At 48.3% G+C, this 19,205-nt stretch overlaps 1 protein-coding gene across 4 annotated transcripts in view; it reads left to right on the plus strand.

Annotated features, from left to right (window-relative positions):
• KAZN (kazrin, periplakin interacting protein) overlaps nucleotides 1–19,205 on the plus strand; it is a 194,551-nt gene that overhangs the window by 42,627 nt on the left and 132,719 nt on the right. The window lies entirely within an intron of this gene.

The following is a 19,205-nucleotide window of genomic DNA, read 5'->3' on the forward strand; positions in this document are numbered from 1 at the left end:
CTTTCTTCTGCTGTCAAATTGTGTTTTTTCCCACCTCCTCAGAGACTCAGAGTGTCTCCTTTAATGGCCTTTTGCATTTCTTCCTTCGCAGGGAATAAACAAACAGCTATCAGAATAATAAAACCTCCATACTTAGCTGAACCTTGAGTTCGTTCTCCCTTGGCTTTCTTTATCCTCTTCCCCCGTCTCTCCTCAGCTGGGAGTCTTGCCTGTCTCCCACAGCAGCTGAGGCATTTATGGACTCTTCTACATTTCTTCCTGAGCATTGATTACTTCTCCCATCCTTCATTCATTCATTCAAGCTGGGCTCTCATCAGTCTTGACCATTTATTTGCTGAATGTCACTCAAGCGCCTCAGGAGAAGCGGCCTCACAATCCAGTTGTCCCTATTTCCTGGCCTGTCAGAAAGCCACTCTTCCTGTGTCATCCCTCCCCGGGTTGGGGATATTGCCGATTTTTGTGATTAGACTTGTTTTGATTCGAAACGCAGAGCTCAGGAGCTAAGCAGGGTCGATCCTGCTTAATAGAGAGCCAGCGTGGTAGTGTGGTTAAGAAAAGCATGCTGGTTTGATTCCCCTTTTACACAAATCCCTTTTACACAATGGTGATGTTTGCCAATATCTCCCCTTGCGCTGAAGACCCCGTTATTTGCCCTTCACGCTGCTCCTTGGGGGTTCTTGTTCTACAGGGGCAGCATTTCCTGGACAACTCTATCTGCAGTGGGGTGTGGGAAGTGAGGGAGTTTTGTTCTGTTAACAGTGTTAGAGGAACTTGACATCCCAGCCTGTGGATTCTGCAGTAACAGGACCTTTTCCATGATGGCACCTTGATGACGGAATGTCCACAGTACTACCTGAGTTTTGATATCTTTCAGGTGACAGGTGAATGTGTGTCTACCGGAGCATCGCTTCGAATCCTTTGTTAATGGATGGCTTGTAAAAGTGATTCATAGTTACAGTCACCTCTGTTTCTCTATTTGTTAACAAGAAGCAGAGTCTCCAGGAGAAGATGGCTGCTTTGGAAGGGGGAATGCCTGGCATTATACCCCAATAAGCCCCTCCCTTTCCCAAATCCCACCCTCCTCTGGCTCCACCTCCCAAAATCTCAAGGTATTTCCCAGCGCTGACCTGGCACCCTTCCATTTGATATCTGGACACACGTACCGAGTTTGCTTGTATTGCTGTTTTTCTGGCACTGACATTGTATTCTACTTGCATTTATCTTCCTAGTCAACATCCAAGACGTCAGGAGATCCAACCACCGGATTTCCCATGTCTTCTCCCCGGGCATCTTCAGAACCCCAGTCCCAAAATCTGCCCCCTCTGGTTTTTCAGTTATTGATTTCTTCCACCTTCTCTACCGAAGTTCAGGGTTCTGAGCCATTTCTTCCTTACGATGCAAATGCTTTGAACCGAGGGAAGAGGACACGGCCATGTAGAAAATGATTACTGCTCTCTCGGGAGCCAGTAATGGCCCTCGCAGAAGCCGTGTCTGCTTTGCCACCGTTGCTCAGTGGGAATCCTACGCTTTCGCGAGTATTATTTTTATTTCCCCGCTTTTGTAAGGAATGCACCTCTCGAGATAATAAGCATTGATTCCGTAGACAACCGGGGAACGTTTCCAAGTCTGTCGATGTAACTATAGAAGGTGCAGCTTGGCTGCAAAAGATTTGTCATGTAATAAGGCACACTTTTTGTCACCTTTGAACCAAAAACGGACCATTGTCGCCTACAGAAAAGACTAGAGCTATTGTGCTGTAGGAACAGCAGGAACAGAAGAGATGCCGGTGTTTCTCCAGGGACTGTTTGTTGACAAGAAATATCTGGACGATCCAGGGAGAAACTGTGGCTAGTATACTCAAACAACAAAACATTAATCTTATTCCAGTTTCCGTTTGGGTCCTAGATCCTCCTGTGTCCTTTAGATGAAAAATCAGCAACTGGCAATATATTGGGTACCTGTTGCTATTTTACGGCCCTCTCGTACTGGTGGAAAGGAGCCAAAATTCACACTGCAACTCTCCTCTTGCCTTGAAAACCCAACGGGGTCGCCAGAGGTCGGCTGGCCCCTTGGCAGCAAAAGGATAAATAAATCTAGAGTCACACTCAAGAAGACCACCAGCTGATAGACGACTCTTTGGGAAGGAATCTAGCCTTCCCATCCAATCTGTATGTAAATCCCTAAGACTTTGGGTGTGTATGCGTGGGGGTGGGTGGGTTAAAGCCATGCAGGAACCATGTGAAAATTGGTAATAACGAACAGATTAGTTGTAAATGCCATCTTACTTCATGTCAGACCCCTGATAACAGGGAAGTCAACGACTTGTGGTACGATTCCTGGGCCGAGAGATAACATGGCTCTGTGCCAGCTTGGCTTCTCCATCACAAACGTATTCCGTCCACGTAGCCTGTCCTTCCGACAGGCCCGTAACAGCACGGAAGGGTGTCTGTCGTGTAGAACAGTGAATTTTTAAAAGCACACCCGAAGGAAAGAGGGAACTGGTAATGGCACCACCTCGCATTTATGTGAAATCCAAGATGTCCGGTGATAGATGCTTAGGGCGCATGGATTTGACAACATGGCGCTTCGCCCTTCTGCAAAAACCTATGATTTCTCCCTTTCCCGCTGATTTGCGGTGACTGGAGACTCGGTTGACTTGGAAAGATTCAGTAGGGCATCATTACTATATAAAAGGACATCTGTGCACCTCTTTCTCTAGTCTTTAATTCTTCCAGAATCACACCTCCAGCGGCGATCCATAAAAAGCCCTTCTGCTGCACAGGGATGGGGGAAAGGCTGTTTGCTCCATGGGGGAAGAGGGCTGCATCTATTCACTCTCCTTTCTCCTGCCTCAGTCCAGGAACGAAGGAAAGACGGACTTTCCTCTGCACAGGAGAAGCGCCTCTCCTGGGACCCCCCCCTCTCTGCCCCACCTTCTGCAATTAAGGGGTCAACATAGAAGTCTGATCTCATCAGATCTCATCAGCTAAGCAGGGTCAGTCATGGTTAAAGCTTGGTTGGGAGACAGGCAAACAATCCCTGGACATCTCTTCTGCAAATAGAATAATAGAATCCTAGAGTTCAAAGGGACCTCATGGGTCATCTAGTCCAACCCCTGCACTATGCAGGACACTCACAACCCTCCTGCTCATCCACTGTAACCTGATTTGGCTCAAAGTGGCACCAGTAAGGTCAGCTTCCTCCATTTTCAGCAATACCAGCAGCTCCGTGTGGCAAAGTGCGCATTTTCCACATTGTTAATAGGAGCGTTCTGAAGACCCGCCAGGGCTCAGAAAAACAGGGGCCTGATTTCCATTTCCACTGATCTGCCGGCAGGCAGCTTTCCCACTCCAAGCCAAAGCCTTTGTTTGCCCTTCCTCGGCATCAATCACCCCAGAATCCAGCGGTTTGATGAATGGCAAGCCGGTCCCTTGAACAAGGTAGAAACGATGCAGCCCGGATGCCGGCTTCTCTGATGGTCGCTGCAATCAGATTTAAGGTGGAGTGTCAGGAAGAGCAAGAGATGAAGTCGGAGACGGATACTGCACCGCCGGGGTGATCTAGGGACAAGGAGCTGTGGGGAGGGGAAGGGAGGCCGTCTCGATTTGCATGTGTCTCTGGTTGCGAGCCTGACGGCAGGAGATTGGTATTCCTCCCAGATATCTGCCCTGCAATGCATGGAAAGATTAGTGATGGTGAGAACTCAGCTGCTGGCTCTTACGTCACCAGAGGGAGGAAGCCAGCAGAAGAATCTCAACCCGCCATTGGCTGAGAGGTCGTGTACCCAGAGAAGGGCAGAGGCAGCAGAAGCCCCCTCCCAGAAAGAATGGAAACAGGTGCCTAAGAAAGGAAGAGGCAAGGGCGAAGGTGGCCATTTCTGGCTTGTGATACAGCTGGAAATTTGGGGGTTTATCTGGGGAGTTCGAAGAGGGGAGGGAGCTCAGGAGGGATGCAATGCCACAGTCCTCTGAAGCTGATCTCTGAAGTCTGGAGCTGACTTGTGATTGGGGGAGGATTCCAAGCCCCATCTGGAGGAGGGTAACCCTAGGAATGGGGCACTTGGGAACACTAGCACCACAACGCCGAGTCTAGAACAGTAGTACATAAATACAAACCAGATTAAAATTGTATTAACCACAATTCCACACTGCTGCCTCGCTTTAGTTACATCGCTTTCTGTCCGGCAGCCTATCTTCAGGATTTTCTGTTGGATGTAACATGATGTAATATCGAATTGACCACTAGAGGGAGTGAAACACACAGAGAACTGAATGTAAAAAACCCTGACGCAACAGGCACGCACAAGCAAGGAGAATGTGGGAAAGCCTGTGAAATAAGTCAAGGAACTCCAGCGCAATTCATGCGATACTGTATACAGCCAGATATTTGGGTGGACTCTATGCACGAGGATGTTCAGGATTAATCCCGTTTACCGTCCATTCGCATATCAGGCCTCCATTCTACCAGCACCCCGAAATATCTTGTGATTTGACTGCAATGACACCTTGAAGGAATTTTCCATACAGCATAAAAGCTCTGACTTAACAACTCTCCAGGTTGACTTAATGGACCACACAAGATTCAATTTAACGGGACAAGATGAAACTCTAGGGGAAACAAGGTTTCCTTATACTGAGAGGATACAGCTTAACCTTGGAATCTTTATGCCCTCCCAGGCGAATAAAGGTGCCCATTAATCCCCACCTCCAAATAAGCCTTTACGTCTCTGGACATGAAGATTTTAGCAAGGTCATAAACCCCTGGAGGTTCTTATAATCTCTTCCATATATCTAATGATCGCTGTCTACGATCCATTTTTTCACACCCGTGTTTTTGTCTGCCACTGAACCATCCTGCACCGGCTAGAATGCCCTGTCATTCAACCCTAGTTCTATTTGCCTTGCTGAGAGTTCTTTCGTTGTAATTGTCTTGCTGGGAGAGATAATTGGAAATAGTTAGATTCCAGGGAGCAGAATGCCTTCCCCAGCTGTGCAGGGCTCAGGTACGGATGCCAGCTTCTAGGTGGGACCAGGGGAATCTCCTGGAATTACAGCCAATCTCCAAGCTATATCCCACTGAGGTCCCTGTCTCCCCCCAGGCTGTTTCCCAACTTGGATCTGGCAATTGTAAACCTCACCCCATCCCCCACCGTTGGCCAGAAGAAGAAGAAGAGCTGGTTCTTATATGCCACTTTTCCCTACCCGAAGGAGGCTCAAAGCAGCTTACAGTCACCTTCCCCTTCCTCTCCCCACAACAGACATCCTGTGAGGTGGGTGAGGCTGAGAGAGCCCTGATATTCCTGCTCGGTCAGAACAGTTTTATCAGTGCCATGGCGAGACCAAGGTCACCCAGCTGGTTGCATGTGGGGGAGCGCAGAATCGAACCCGGCATGCCAGATTAGAAGTCCGCACTCCTAACCACTACACCAAACTGGCTCTCAGGACATGGCAATCCTAGACTCAAATGAGTTGGGGGCTGCCTTCCCCAGGCTTGTCAGACCCCTTTTGCTGCTTCTGGGCTGCCCTTCAGGGCTAGGCTGGCTCAGCTGTGCATCAAGGAGGCCTACAGGGAGACATCCCAGTGGCCATAATGGCCGATCCACCCGTTCGATTCTTTTCACTTGCTAGATTGTCTCCAAAACAGCGGTACGCTCCAGCGAGCCAGGGTTTTAATTTGACTGGGACTGATTGCGTTCCGCGTCCTTCCCACCTCCAGCATTAGCAAAACTATCTTTAGGGGGAGGCGAACGAAATGAATTGTACCACAGTCCAAGTTGCTCAGGAGAGTCTGTTTAAAGGATCGACTGCCGTGTTTGGCTGGCAGCCCCGTTTCCTACGGAAAGAGAGAGAGCCTCCCACAAACCTCTTTCAAACGTATTCAAAGAGTGAAATGAAAGCTTTGGGAACAAACAGGGCCTTCTTTCCTTCCCTCCTTTTGGAACATTTGCTTGCTGAACGGAGAGGCGCTTCCGAAATTTGGCTGCTCTGAATTCTCGCCTTGATAGAGAGGCTGATTGTTTTGTTTATATTTTTTTAAAGAAATTTGTTCTGAATCTTCAGATGGCGCTTCTTTAGAGAGTGGCTTATAAAGTTAAAAAAAAAGAATCACCTATATAATCATGAACACAACAACATTAGAATCCATCAGTATTAAAACAGGCTACGGGCATAAAACAAGGAGAGGGGGACGCATTCCATGCCATGTTCGTCTTTATTTTAATTTTATATTTCAACTTGTGCCCTGCCCCTCCCAACCTGGCTTTTCATGAAGGAGTTTGCTTGTATACCCCACTTTTCACCCTCCGAAGGACTCTCAAAGCGGCTTACAATCGCCTTCCCTTCCGCTCCCCACAACCAGCACCACGTGAGGTAGGTGGGGCTGAGAGAGGTCTGAGAGACCTGATGAAGATACATCTGCAATTTAGCACATGGTGCGTACTGGTGGTGCTAAACTTGAACAAGTCAATCTTATTCATATATTCTGCATGTGGCCTCCGGTGCAGCTATTTTGGAGAGAAGTTCTCAGTATGACTGATGATATAATAATTTTACTTTGAAAGGAACTGATAGGGAATTTGCTTACAGCTGCTAAATTGCATGTCTTGCTGAAAAATAGTAGGGGGAGGGGGAGGGGGTGGAGAAGTCCCACAAATATCAGTGTAGTTTAAAAGAATCCTTCCTCATGTAGAACAAAGTTTGACTCCAGAGGCCCCTTTAAGACCAACCAAGTTTTATTCAAATGTGAATGCACACGTCTTCAGATATAGACTTTGTATCTGACGAAGCGCGCATGCACACGAAATCTTGTCCCTTGAATACAACTTGGCTGGTTTTAAAGGTGTCCCTGGATGCCAACACGGTTACCCACCTGAATCATTCACCCTTGTCTCTCTGTTTTTAAATTTGTGTCTGTATTCAAATCTGTCATCCCCCCCCCCCCTGTTGTGTGTTGTATTTGCTGCTCATGGAAGGGGAAATCTGCTTTCTGCCAGTTCCCTTTTCCTACTGCAGACATCTGAGTTGACTTTCATGCCATTCTTGAGAGTGCTGTCTTCCACTTTCCATTTACGGAAGATTAGTAGACTACAGGGAGAGAGGGAGAGGGAGGAAGGTTCAGTTCCACTGGCGGAAGTACCTTTTGTTAGTGGAAGTACCTTTTGTTAGCGGAAAACGCAAAGCACATTGAGGGTGGATTGAAAGGGCATTATTTAGTGTGCGTGAACAGGCCAGTCCTAGAAAAAGCTAGCCTGTGGAACTCCCCACCACTTGGAGAAACAGAGTTGCCAATCTCCAGGCGGCACCTAGAGATGTCCTGTTATTACAGCTGATCTCCGAGTGACCAAGATCAGTTCCTCTGGAGAATATGGCAGCTTTGGAGGGTGGACTCTTAAGACATTATTTTCCCCTTCCTGAACCCCACTGTCCTCAAGCTCCACGTCCAAAATATCCAGGAATTTCCCAACCCAGAGCCGGCCACTCGGTGAAGAATCAGGGCACATGCAACAGCATCATTCCTGTATGATTTATCACTGCTAAATAGTAAATAATTGAACTCCTGAAAACATGTTAACTAAACTTAATGGACCTTTTTAATGATGACAAAAGGAATCTGCTAACAAAAACAACAACAACAAAACCCCCCAAACAAATCCAGAAATCTGTCTTTCAGCACTAGGCACCAGATATTGCAGATTACGGTAGTTATTAGGAGCCAGTTAATAACAGTGGCTTTGGATCGTATTATTGCTTTGCTAGATCTGGGTAATACACAGTCCTCGGTAAACTCTGTGACTTAGTACCTTCCCTGTGATGCTCTGTTTTCCTGGAGGCGAGAGAAGGAAATAAGGTTTTGCTCCCTTGAGATTTTAAGCTACTCTTGTCAAGGATTTTAATTATTAAAGGTCTAGGATCAAATATTTGGCGCAGTGTGGAACGGCAGCACCTAGAAGCAGCAATTGCTTTTGTGTAGCTCGAAGAGTTCATCCGTCGATAGGAACAGGAGGGGGGGGCAGGGAGAGAAACAATCCCCTCCTTGAAGATTTTGATGAAAGAGCCAGATATATCGAACCAGACAGGACGCTCAGATGTGCTCCGTTCTTGGGGTGCTCGTGAATTTTTCATCATTGACGCTTCAACACCCCGAATCACTATTTTCGGGTGTCCCTTCAATATCACTTCTCTATTGGAGAAATTCAATGGGCAGCTCTTTACTTTGATGTCGGTCTTCATTTCCTTGGGCCGGATTTTTGTCCTGTGCTGTTGACATGAGTATGTCAAGAAATCGGCATCACACATGCTGGCAGGTTCATAAATAATTACTCGTTGCATGTACAAATGCCACATAGGGCGCAGCTGGCTAACGTACATGCATGCGAGAGATCAATCTAGGAGATCAAAGGAGAACAGGAGGGAAGGAAAACCACTGACACACACAGGTTACCCAATATGAAATATTGGAGAGCCTCCGTTTGGCCACGCCGGTTCTATAGCATCTCTTTCCTGCTGAATGCCTTCCCCCAACCCTCCTCAAACTCTGCACCCCAGCTTGGAATCGCCCAACGTGGAATTAGAAACCCTAGATCCAGTTTTTACATCAGACATAGCCAGAAAAAGCAGCACGGAGGTTTCGGGGAGTTCTGATTGGTTCACGCCAACACACAAGAGCATAAGGCGAAAGCAAAGGAAGGCACATTTATTTTGAAAGGGGAAATTCTGTTTCCTTGTCAAGCTCATCTGTCTTGGCGAAATGGCTGCTAACAGCTGTTGCACGAGGCAAACACAGTTCTTTTTTTTTTTAGGGGGGGGAATTAGACATAAACATAAACACCCGTTGCTATGGAGACGCGAGGTGGGGGAGAGAGGCCTTGCGATTATGTGGGGTTTTTGTTTTATCTGCTAACGAAAGCCACTTGTCAATAGGCCTAGACTAGGAATCCGTCTTTTTTGCAATGGATTGGGGAGGGGGGGGGATGTTCTATGCGTTCTATGCGTCTCTGAAAAGACTCCATGGTACACTGAGAGATGCTGAGCATTCAGGACTAGCATCTTTCCTGCTTTTGCCACTCAGGCCACTTGTGTGGTTGGGGGCAAATGCTATAGAGTCTACTCTCCCCTTTTCTCCAGGGGGACTGATCTCTGTAGAGGAGATGTCATTGGTACCTGCAGACTGGCATGGATGCCCAAGGGACGCCATCTGAGATTGTATTTCTCCCCCCTCCCCATACCCACACATTTCTTTAATGCAGGGGTAGTCAACCTGTGGTCCTCCAGATGTCCATGGACTACAATTCCCATGAGCCCCTGCCAGCAAATGCTGGCAGGGGCTCATGGGAATTGTAGTCCATGGACATCTGGAGGACCACAGGTTGACTACCCCTGCTTTAATGCCCACCTCTTCCCACCACACCCATCCTTGCCTGCTGACTGCTCAGGTCCCGGTCCCCACTGGTACTGCCCCCCCACCCCCTTCTATTTGTTCCTGCCAGCTTTCTTTCTGCAGCATTATCCAATACCCACCTCTGACATTACGGATTTCTGACGCTTGTTTTCATCCTCTTTCCCTGCAAATTAACTTTTTAAAACCTGCGCCATCTCTCCACACCCCCCCCCGCTCCTCTCTTCTTTTTAGATTGTTTATTCGGCTGACGCCACTGTTTTTTTTCTTTTTAGCTCTTAGTTGGCTCCGTCGGTTTAATTGGTCTTTAATTGTTCGATGTGATCTCATCGTGTTTAATTTTTCAAGACATCTCGGAGGCTGTAGGCAGAAAGGCAGGGCAGATGTTCTTCTAAAAAAGCAAATGAATGAAGCATGAATTTCAAGGGTGGGCGGGTTCTTTGCATTTCAACCATGGCATGAGTAGCAACTGTAGGTCACTCAGGAGGCCTGCTGGGTGACCTTGGGCCAGTCACAGCTCTCTTGGAGCTCTCTCCACCTCACCTACCTCACAAGATGCTTCTTGTGGGGAGAGGAAGAGAAGGTGATTGAGATTCCTTCAGGTAGTCAAAAGTGGGGTACAAAAAAACCAACTCTTCTCTCTTCTTTCTTCTTTCTTCTTTCTTCTTTCTTCTTTCTTCTTTCTTCTTTCTTCTTTCTTCTTTCTTCTTTCTTCTTTCTTCTTCTTTCTTCTTTCTTCTTCTTTCTTCTTTCTTCTTCTTCTTCTTCTTCTTCTTCTTCTTCTTCTTCTTCTTCTTCTTCTTCTTCTTCTTCTTCTTCTTCTTCTTCTTCAGAAGAGTATGTCTGGTTGCAACACGAATTCTGTGCCAGATCAAGTCTTGTTCTGATCCAGAAGGGCTGATCCACTACTCCGACCTGCAAGAAGGAAAAAAAAATCATGTTGCCAGCTGCACACATCACGGGGGAAGGGGCATGTGACTGGCTCCGTAAGACGGTGCCAACGCTTTCGCAGTTAATGGATTCTCAAGGGCAAGGGTGATGCCGTAGGTATGGCCCAGCCAAGTCTTGTGCGTTTAGCTGTTGGAGACAACGTGCAGAAATAGCTGTTAATTACCTCAACATCTGCTCAGGGTGTTTGCCCTCCCACTGCGCTCTCCCCCTTTGTGGCCATTCAGCGGGCCTCAGCTTTGCTTACTCCCTGTAATAGCCATGCTCAGGTTGGACGGTAGCAATGCTCATTAGAAGAGGCCTTGCTCCTTGGTTGTCGCATCCCTCCCGCACATTCTTTGTGGGAGGAGGACCCCTGCATGGTGGACATCACATCTCTCTGAGAACGTTGGCCTTTGGAGAGCTTTCCGTGCTAAGATGGCCAGCTCTGGGTCCAGCCATTGCTGAAAATTTTGAGGATTGAGTTTGGGAGGGGCGGGACTTCTGCAGGGTACAATGCCGGAGAGAGCAGCTTCCAAAGCAGCCATCTTCTCCGGGAGAACTGATCTCTGTTGATTGCAGACCCGTCGTGATTCTGTGAGATCTTCAGCCACCACCTCAAAGTCAAAGCTAAGAAAGAAACTGATGCAGGCAAAGCGTTGTTTTTCCCTTCCTTCTATTCAGGTTGAGCCAGAACGGGATCCGGATAATGAGCCGTATGCAAAGCCAGATTTTCATTAGTGGCTCACAAATCGGTTCTTAACAAGGGTTCAAATCTTCTTATTTGTCTAGAGGGTTTCCCGAAGTGCATTATATCGGCTTTATTCACAACACGGCAGATACCAAAGTGGCCTTCGGCTCTTGCCAGTCAAATGGGGGACGCCCTCACTGCTGATTTCTGCTTGTTCTATTCCACTTTGGGGAAGAGAGGTGAACTCTGCGGCGATGTGCTGCCATGATGGTTGCCAACTGAACTCCAGTTTCCTCCAGGAGGTGGTTTGTAATTTTGGGGAGAACCTGGTTGCTCTACCTGGAGGCTGGCAACCCGACCTAACATTGCATTTACCTGGACAGGGGAAGGATATCTCTATCACCTGACCTGTCAGAGGTTGGGAAGATAAACCCAAGAAGGCCTCATCTCTGGGGGCCTCTTGTCCGTAGAACATTTTCCTCACAGTGGTTGAGGAAGAAGAAGAGTTGGTTCTTATATGCCGCTTTTCCCTACCCGAAGGAGGCTCAAAGCAGCTTACAGTCGCCTTCCCGTTCCTCTCCCCACAACAAACACCCTGTGAGGTGGGTGAGGCTGAGAGAGTCCTGATATCACTGCTCGGTCAGAACAGTTTTATCAGTGCCATGGCAAGCCCAAGGTCACCCAGCTGGCTGCACGTGTGGGGGTGAAGAATCGAACCTGGCATGCCAGATTAAAAGCCCGCACTCCTAACCACTGCACCAAACTGGCTCTCTTGGAATTACAACTGATGTCCAGAAGACAGAAAACACTTCCCATGAGCAAATGGCCACTTTGTAGGGTGTGTTCTGTGGCAGGGGTGGCCAAACAGTGGCTCTCCAGATGTCCATGGACTACAATTCCCATGAGCCCCTGCCATTTCCCAACCCCCAGATCACACCCAAATCATCCCCCTCTCCACCTTAATATGCAGGTTTCCGCCTTTCAGCCGAACCTCTCCAGAAACAAACCTGCACCACAGCGAAGAATGCACCATAATACAGAAGAATGAATTATTTGTGCAGCCGATTGGCAATTCCTCCCCCCCCCCCGCCCCCCGCTTGGTCTCTGCTTATTGTCGATTCCCATCCCTCTCCTGCAGCACATCCTCGGGTAACCATGTCAACTATCGGATTGCGCGATTATGTCATTGTATCCGGAGCAAATATTTTGAATAAATATAAAATAATCTCATAAAGGTAGGTCTTGTTAACACCGCTGGTGAAAAAGCGGCTGATTGCAGAGCCCTGTATTAAGAGCGCGGACGGGGGGGGGGGGGAGCCGGTGCCATTCAACCTTCCAGAGGAGTGATTCATAATGTTCTAGCCAAGGGGGGCGGGGGTGGGGGGGTGCTGCCAGAATAAATGAATCCATTAGCTTTACTATTAGGATTTGCGGGTCTGCTTAGCGGCTTCTTAACCTACGCTAGCTGGGAGGCCGCGGAAATGTTTTATCTCTCCGGAGTGGAACAGCAGCGCGTGGGGAAGGGGGGGGGGAAACTGCTGTGCATAATCAGCGGTTATGATGATAATGATGCAATCCTGTAACCCAAATTCTCCTGCAAGGAAAGCGAGAGCATTCTACAGCTTCAGCCACATCCACATCGGGTTTGCTGAATTTGGAACGATTTATGATGCTCCGCAGAGCTCGGGGACATTTTTCATCCCGCCCTTCCTAGTCCACGCTTTGGACAAGGGACTTGGGGTCTCCCCGCCTCCGTTTGACCTTCGGAAGAACGATCCCGAGAGGCGGGCTACACACAAAGAGAGACGTGGGACCAAGGTCACTCGGGAAGTGTCATGGCAGAGCGGGGGGTGTGAAGTTGGGTTTCCCAGATGTACGGAGGAGACCTCAGTAGAGGGGATCAACAGAGAATCCACCTTGGTGCCTTAGAGAGCCAGCTTGGTGTAGTGGTTAGGAGTCCGGACTTCTAATCTGGTGAGCCAGTTTGATTCCCCGCTCCCCCACATGCAGCCAGCTGGGTGACCTTGGGCTCGCCACGGCACTGAGAAAGTTGTTCTGACGGAACAGGAATATCAGGGCTCTCCCAGCCTCACCTCCCTCACAGGGTGTCTGTTGTGGGGAGAGGAAAGGAAAGGCAACTGTAAGCCACTTTGAGACTCCTTTGGGTAGAGAAAGGCGGCATTTAAGAACCAACTCTTCTTCTTCCAAAACAGCTATTTTCTCCAGGGAAACAGATCTTGGTAGTCTGATGATCTGTTGGCTTTCCAAAAGGTCTTCAGCTCCCTCCTGGAGGTTGGCAGCTCTACCCAGATCATAGTGTTTGTATGTACTGGTAAAGAGGGTGGCTTCTAATCTGGAGAGCTGGGTTTGATTCCCCGATCCTCCACATGCAGCCAGCCAAGTGACTTGGAGATAGTCACAGAGGTGGTCGGTTTCCTAGCTTGTGGCCAAGTCCATTAAGGGAGGAGGGGAAAAGCTGCAGATCCCCGACGTTCATGGATACCTGGTTGGGAATCTGCTCTAACCACTACACCATCCATCTAATTCAGTAGCTCCTATATCTTGGGCGTTATGTACCGCCCAGCTAACAGAAACCTCAAATAGAATTGGCCAAACGTCACACACACACACCCCAGCAAGAGAGAAGGTACTTCCCATCTTCTGTGTTTTGCAGAAAAGTTGGTCTTGGAAGGCCAAGTTTACATTCGATATATTTCTTTCAACTAGGTAGAAATGATGCTGTTATGCCAGATAATCACGTAATATATTTGTCTGAGAGATAGAACGCCATAAAAGTAGCCGTAATGGGTTGCTGTTTAATAGCTGCTTTCGGAAATGAGCTTTCCTCACCCCCCTCGCTTTTAACGCACCGGGTTGCTACAATTAGGAGAAAACCCCTCTGGGTGCTTTAATATGTAGCTCACGTCTCTTTTACGACAAGGCTTGGGGTCATTAAGTTGCCATGCTTGAAGGAAGCGTTTAGAAGAAGCCAGGTAAGACAAGTTGGACTTCCCACTGCAACCCACAGATAAGTTTACAGAGGGCCTTGTGATGTTCTCCCATTTCAACACCCCACTGATGTTCGTCAGGGATAGATAGCATCCAGTTAACATTTTGCAGCTGACGGCCCATTTGCATGTTATCTGCCCAGCTTCAACCTGGGTGTTAGGGTGGCCAACCAGCAGGTGGCTCTTAGAGAATTCCCACTATTGCAGCTGATCTCCAGATGACCCAGATGGAGAAAAGGACTACTTTGGAGGGTGGGCATTCTAACCTGCTGATGTGGTCTCTCCCCTAGAATCATGGAGTTGGAAGGGTCCTTCAGGCCATCTAATCCAACCCCCTGCTCATTGCAGGATCAGCGTCAAGCATCCATAGAATCATGGAATCACAGAATTGGAAGGGGCCAGACAGGCCATCTAATCCAACCCTCTGCTCATTGCAGGATCAGCATCAAGTATCCATAGAACCATGGAATCATAGAGTTGGAAGGGGCCAGACAGGCCATCTAATCCAGCCCTTTGCTCAATGCAGGATCAGCCTCAAGCAGCCATAAAACCATGGAATCATAGAGTTGGAAGGGGCCAGACAGGCCATCTAATCCAACCTCGTGCTCATTGCAGGATCAGCGTCAAGTATCCATAGAATCATGGAATCACAGAGTTGGAAGGGGCCAGACAGGCCATCTAATCCAACCCTCTGTTCATTGCAGGATCAGCGTCAAGTATCCATAGAACCATGGAATCACAGAGTTGGAAGGGGCCAGACAGGCCATCTAATCCATCCCTCTGCTCAATGCAGGATCAGCCTCAAGCATCCATAGAATCATAGGGTTGAATCCAAACAAATTTTCCAATTAGAGGAAAGGAACTTGCCTGCCTCCCCCCGCCCAGTGCAGCCCACTGATCTCCACAAAGTGCTACTCCTGGGGGGAGCCCTCAGGAACAATATGAATGGGGGTGTGTGTTCACACTGGGAATGGGGAATCCATTTGCATTGCTCTTTAAAACTGGATTCAACCCGTAATGTTTTAATAAGGCCATCTCCCAAAGGAAGCTCAGTTGACCGAACTGGGTAGCAGAAAACAGAGTGGACAGACAGGGATGTTTGAAACGTATGTTTGTCTGGATTCGGTCCTCTGGTCCGGATTCAATCCATCACAAACGCCATATTAAGAGGTGAATGGCGGCTGCGGGGTGGGGGGGGGTGGGGAGAACACTTCTCCTTTCTGCCACTGGAAAGAGCAATGTTGGTGTTTAGATGTTATTGAAAGGAAATGCCTGCCGGCCTCTGATGCTTCTTGAGTGATGGGGATGAGGCAGTTGTCAGGGTAACCACAGGTATTTCTTTCAAGAATAGCCGAGCAAATAGATGGGTGAGATTCTGAGTCAGAGCCCTCGCCTGGAGAAGTGGCATGCCGCTCAGGAGACAGAGAGCCACTTGCTCGGCTTGGGGGCGGAGAGGAGCTTGCCGAACGGGGCGGAACAGAAAACCCGCGGTGGCGGAAGGAGCAAAGAGCCATCCGTGTGACCTTTCCGCCCAGCTGCATTTCCAGCCCCCCTGCTGTGTAATCAGCGATATTTGTTTTAAGGAACAGGCTGAGTCTGGGGTGTGAATGCCTCTGAGCACCAAGGGGGTTGGCGGGAACAGCGTGTTCTGCGGGGAGAACAACGTGGCCCAGAGCCCAGCTGCAGGACGCCCTGAACCGGTAAAAGCACCAGCCGAGGTAGCACACCGTGACCCAGCACAGACACAGGCTGGCCCTCAACCTGGGTTGCATATCCTCAGAGGTGAGAATCATGCTTTTCCTTGTGTCCAGGTGAACTGATCTTAGTCAGTTATAATGGTGGGACTTCTCCAGTCACCACCTGGAGACTGGCAACCCCCCCCCATTTGGAAGGTATTCCAAACCAGTGCATTTGGCTAGAACATTCACAAAAGAGGAGCTTGCAGATGAACTGGTGGGGGAGGACGAATCAGGTGTCAGCAAGAAGACCCAATAACAAACAGGAGGACGAAAGAGAGCCCTGATGGATCAGACCAGGGGTCCAACCAGTCCACAACACGGCACAGAGGCCGAGGCTTTCATCAGAATCACAGAATCATAGAGTGGAAGGGGCCAAACAGGCCATCTAGTCCAACCCCCTGCTCAACGCAGGATCAGCCCAAAGCATCCAAGAAAAGTGTGCATCCAACCTTTGCTTGAAGACTGCCAGTGAGGGGGAGCTCACCACCTCCTTAGGCGGCCTATTCCACTGCTGCAAACATCAGAAGAGCCCTGCTGGATCAGGCCAGTGGTCCATCTAGTCCAGCATCCTGCCTCACACAGTGGCCAACCAGTTCTTCTGGAGGTCCATCAACAGGGCACAGAGGCCGAGGCCTTCTTCTGATGTAGCCTCCTGGCTCTGGGATTTAGACGCTTAGTGCCTCTGAAAGTGGAGGTTCCCCTCAGCCACCATGTCTACCAGCCATGGACAGACTTCTCCATGAATCTATCTAATCCCCCTTTAAAGCTGTTTATTCCTGTGGCCATCACCACATCCTCTGGCAGCAAATTCCATATTTTAATCACTCTTTGTGTCCATCCTGAACTTTTGCCCATCAGCTTTACTGGATGCCCTCAAGTTCCAGGATTTGGGGAGAGGGAGAGGAATTTCTGCCATCTTTCTCCACCTCATGCATAATTTTATAAGCTTCTTTCATGTCCCCTTTTAGTCATCTCGTTTCGAAACGGAAAAGTCCCTGTTCAGATCTTCAGCTTTTCCTCCTAGGGAAGGTTCTTCCAACCCTCTAATTATCTTGTTTGCCCTGCTCTGTACCTTTTCCAGCTCTGGGGGAAAAAGCCCTTCACTCATTTTTGAATCTCAAAAAAGCACTACTGACAAAAAAACACGACATACGAATGGATTTGCGTTGAATCGATGAATTAAGTCACTTTAGAGGCGAGGGAATAAATCATCTTTTCGAGAAAAAAAAATTAATCTGTTGCCACTGCGAAGCAAAATATTTTCCTAATGTTTTTGAAAGGAAAGGGGGGGGGGAATAGATTGAAACCTGTTTTTCCTCCAGTGGCCCAGCTGGAACCTTTGGATTTCTACGCATCAGAGGGGGAAAAAAACCTTAATAATACACACGCACATACAAAATTTGCCCTCAAGCCTCAAACGGTGAGTTATGAAGTCATTAACATTTGTGGGATAAACATAAGAGTCTTGTCCCTGCCATAAGGCACATGATATGGGGGGAAATGAGATACATTTGAATAGCATTAAAATTTTAAAGAGCCGGTTAGCGAAAACTCATTCGTAGTTCCGCAGAAGGAGAACTGGGGGGTGGGGTGGGCAAATTTAGACCTAGCAGGGCAAATTTTGCAGACCTGATTTGGACCATGAGCTACAAGCGAGTGGCTGGCATTTCCCGGATGATCTGCAAATGGGCAAGGAAACATAAGCCTCAAGTTAGAGACAAAAGAGGCTTCCAGCTCCCACCTGCGTGGGCCTCGGACGGCCTCTTGCTTGATCCGCCGCCGTGCTGCTGAGAAGTCCAAGCAGATCCTTAGCTAAAGGACTCCCGAGGCTGCTAAACTCTCTCCTATTGATTTTCCTGCTAAGATACTTTATCACTCCTTGTTACCTTTAAAAAGCAATGTAATCTGCACAGCGGACTAAATAGCATTTATTAGACAAATCATAGCCCGACCCTGCTAAAGCCGGCTGCATGGCATGTTTATCAATGTTCGTTAGAAAAGGGAGATGACATTTCCAGGGGCAGATATTGCTTTTTATCAGACGCTCCCTTCCCCTTTTCTCCGAGGTCAACTGATGCACAACAATAGGAGACTTTATTGTTATTATTTTTATGATTATTAGTCAGATCTATAGCCCGCCTTCCTCCTAAGACTCAAAGCCAGTTGCATAAAAAAAATGTAATACCATAAAATCCCATAAAATCCCCTGAAACAGCATTAATTCCCAAAGTCGTCCTACCTTCCCAGTCATCTAACAAGGGATGCACAAGAGGTTGTATAGCACAGTCTTAGGGGAGCCCATTGCTCTTACTGGCCCGGCCTCAACCATGGATCTGACGGAAGAGCTCCGTTTTGAAGGCCCTGCAGAACTTTGTCAGTTCCGCCAGGGCCCTTAGCTCTCCTGGGAGCTCATAAGAAGAGCCCTGTAGGATTAGCTCAGTGGTCCCTCTAGTCCAGCATTCCATCTCACGCTGTGGCCAACCAACTCCTTTGGATGGTTACCAACAGGGCACAGAGGCCAAGACCTTCATTAGAACATCAGAAGAACCCTTCTGGATCAAACCAATGGTCCATCTAGTCCAGCGTCCTGTCTCATAGAATGGCCAACCAGTTCCTCTGGTTCCATAAGTTAGAAGTGAATCAATGGCATTTAACACAGAGAGAAAGAAGCCAGGTGGGCAACCTTAAAGGTACACATGTGCACAAAAGGTAACTGGAGGCCTATAACTGATGTATTGTGACATATGGGGACAGATGTTAATCATAGAATCATAGAGTTGGAAGGGGCCATACAGGCCATCTAGTCCAACCCATAGAATCATAGAATCATAGAGTTGGAAGGGGCCATACAGAACATGTTGTTTCAGGTGTGAGACCCAGGTCTTGAAGGGGCCTAAAGCCCTTTGTTCTCTGGAGTCGCAGGTTTCGTAATCAGAAGGAGGCATCTTCCACGAGGCAACAGTATGGGTTCTGCAGCATGGCAGCCCAAATGTTTCTTGCAACTGAGGCATGTCACGTCAACCAAGCTGCCGTCAAGCTGCTCCTCTCCGCTTCTCCAGGCAGCGAGAAGTTGTTCTGCACTTTCCTGGATTGATTCCCTTTTGGAGAAGAATATACTGGCGTAGAGAGGCATTTTTGTAACACTTGCTGTAAATATACTAGGAGAGGCAAAGAGACACTGCGGAAGGGCAACAGATTTGTGGGCCTAAGCCCACAGATCCAGAGAGAAGAAAGTGAAGAAAAATTCTTGCATTCCAAGGCATCCCTGCCAAGTCATTGCATTTTGCCTGCTTCTGTGTTTCTCAACTCAAGCCTGCTGTTTCTTCGCTCACACACATATACCCTGTTTGCCCTCCAAGATTTGAGGAGAGTTTGGGTACCCCTTTTTCTAGCAGCTTGAGGCCGCTGAACAAGTTCTTTCAGGTTCCTTTAGGCCAAAACCATTCA

Source organism: Paroedura picta, chromosome 15, assembly GCF_049243985.1.
Source record: "Paroedura picta isolate Pp20150507F chromosome 15, Ppicta_v3.0, whole genome shotgun sequence".
Lineage (NCBI taxonomy): Eukaryota > Metazoa > Chordata > Lepidosauria > Squamata > Gekkonidae > Paroedura > Paroedura picta.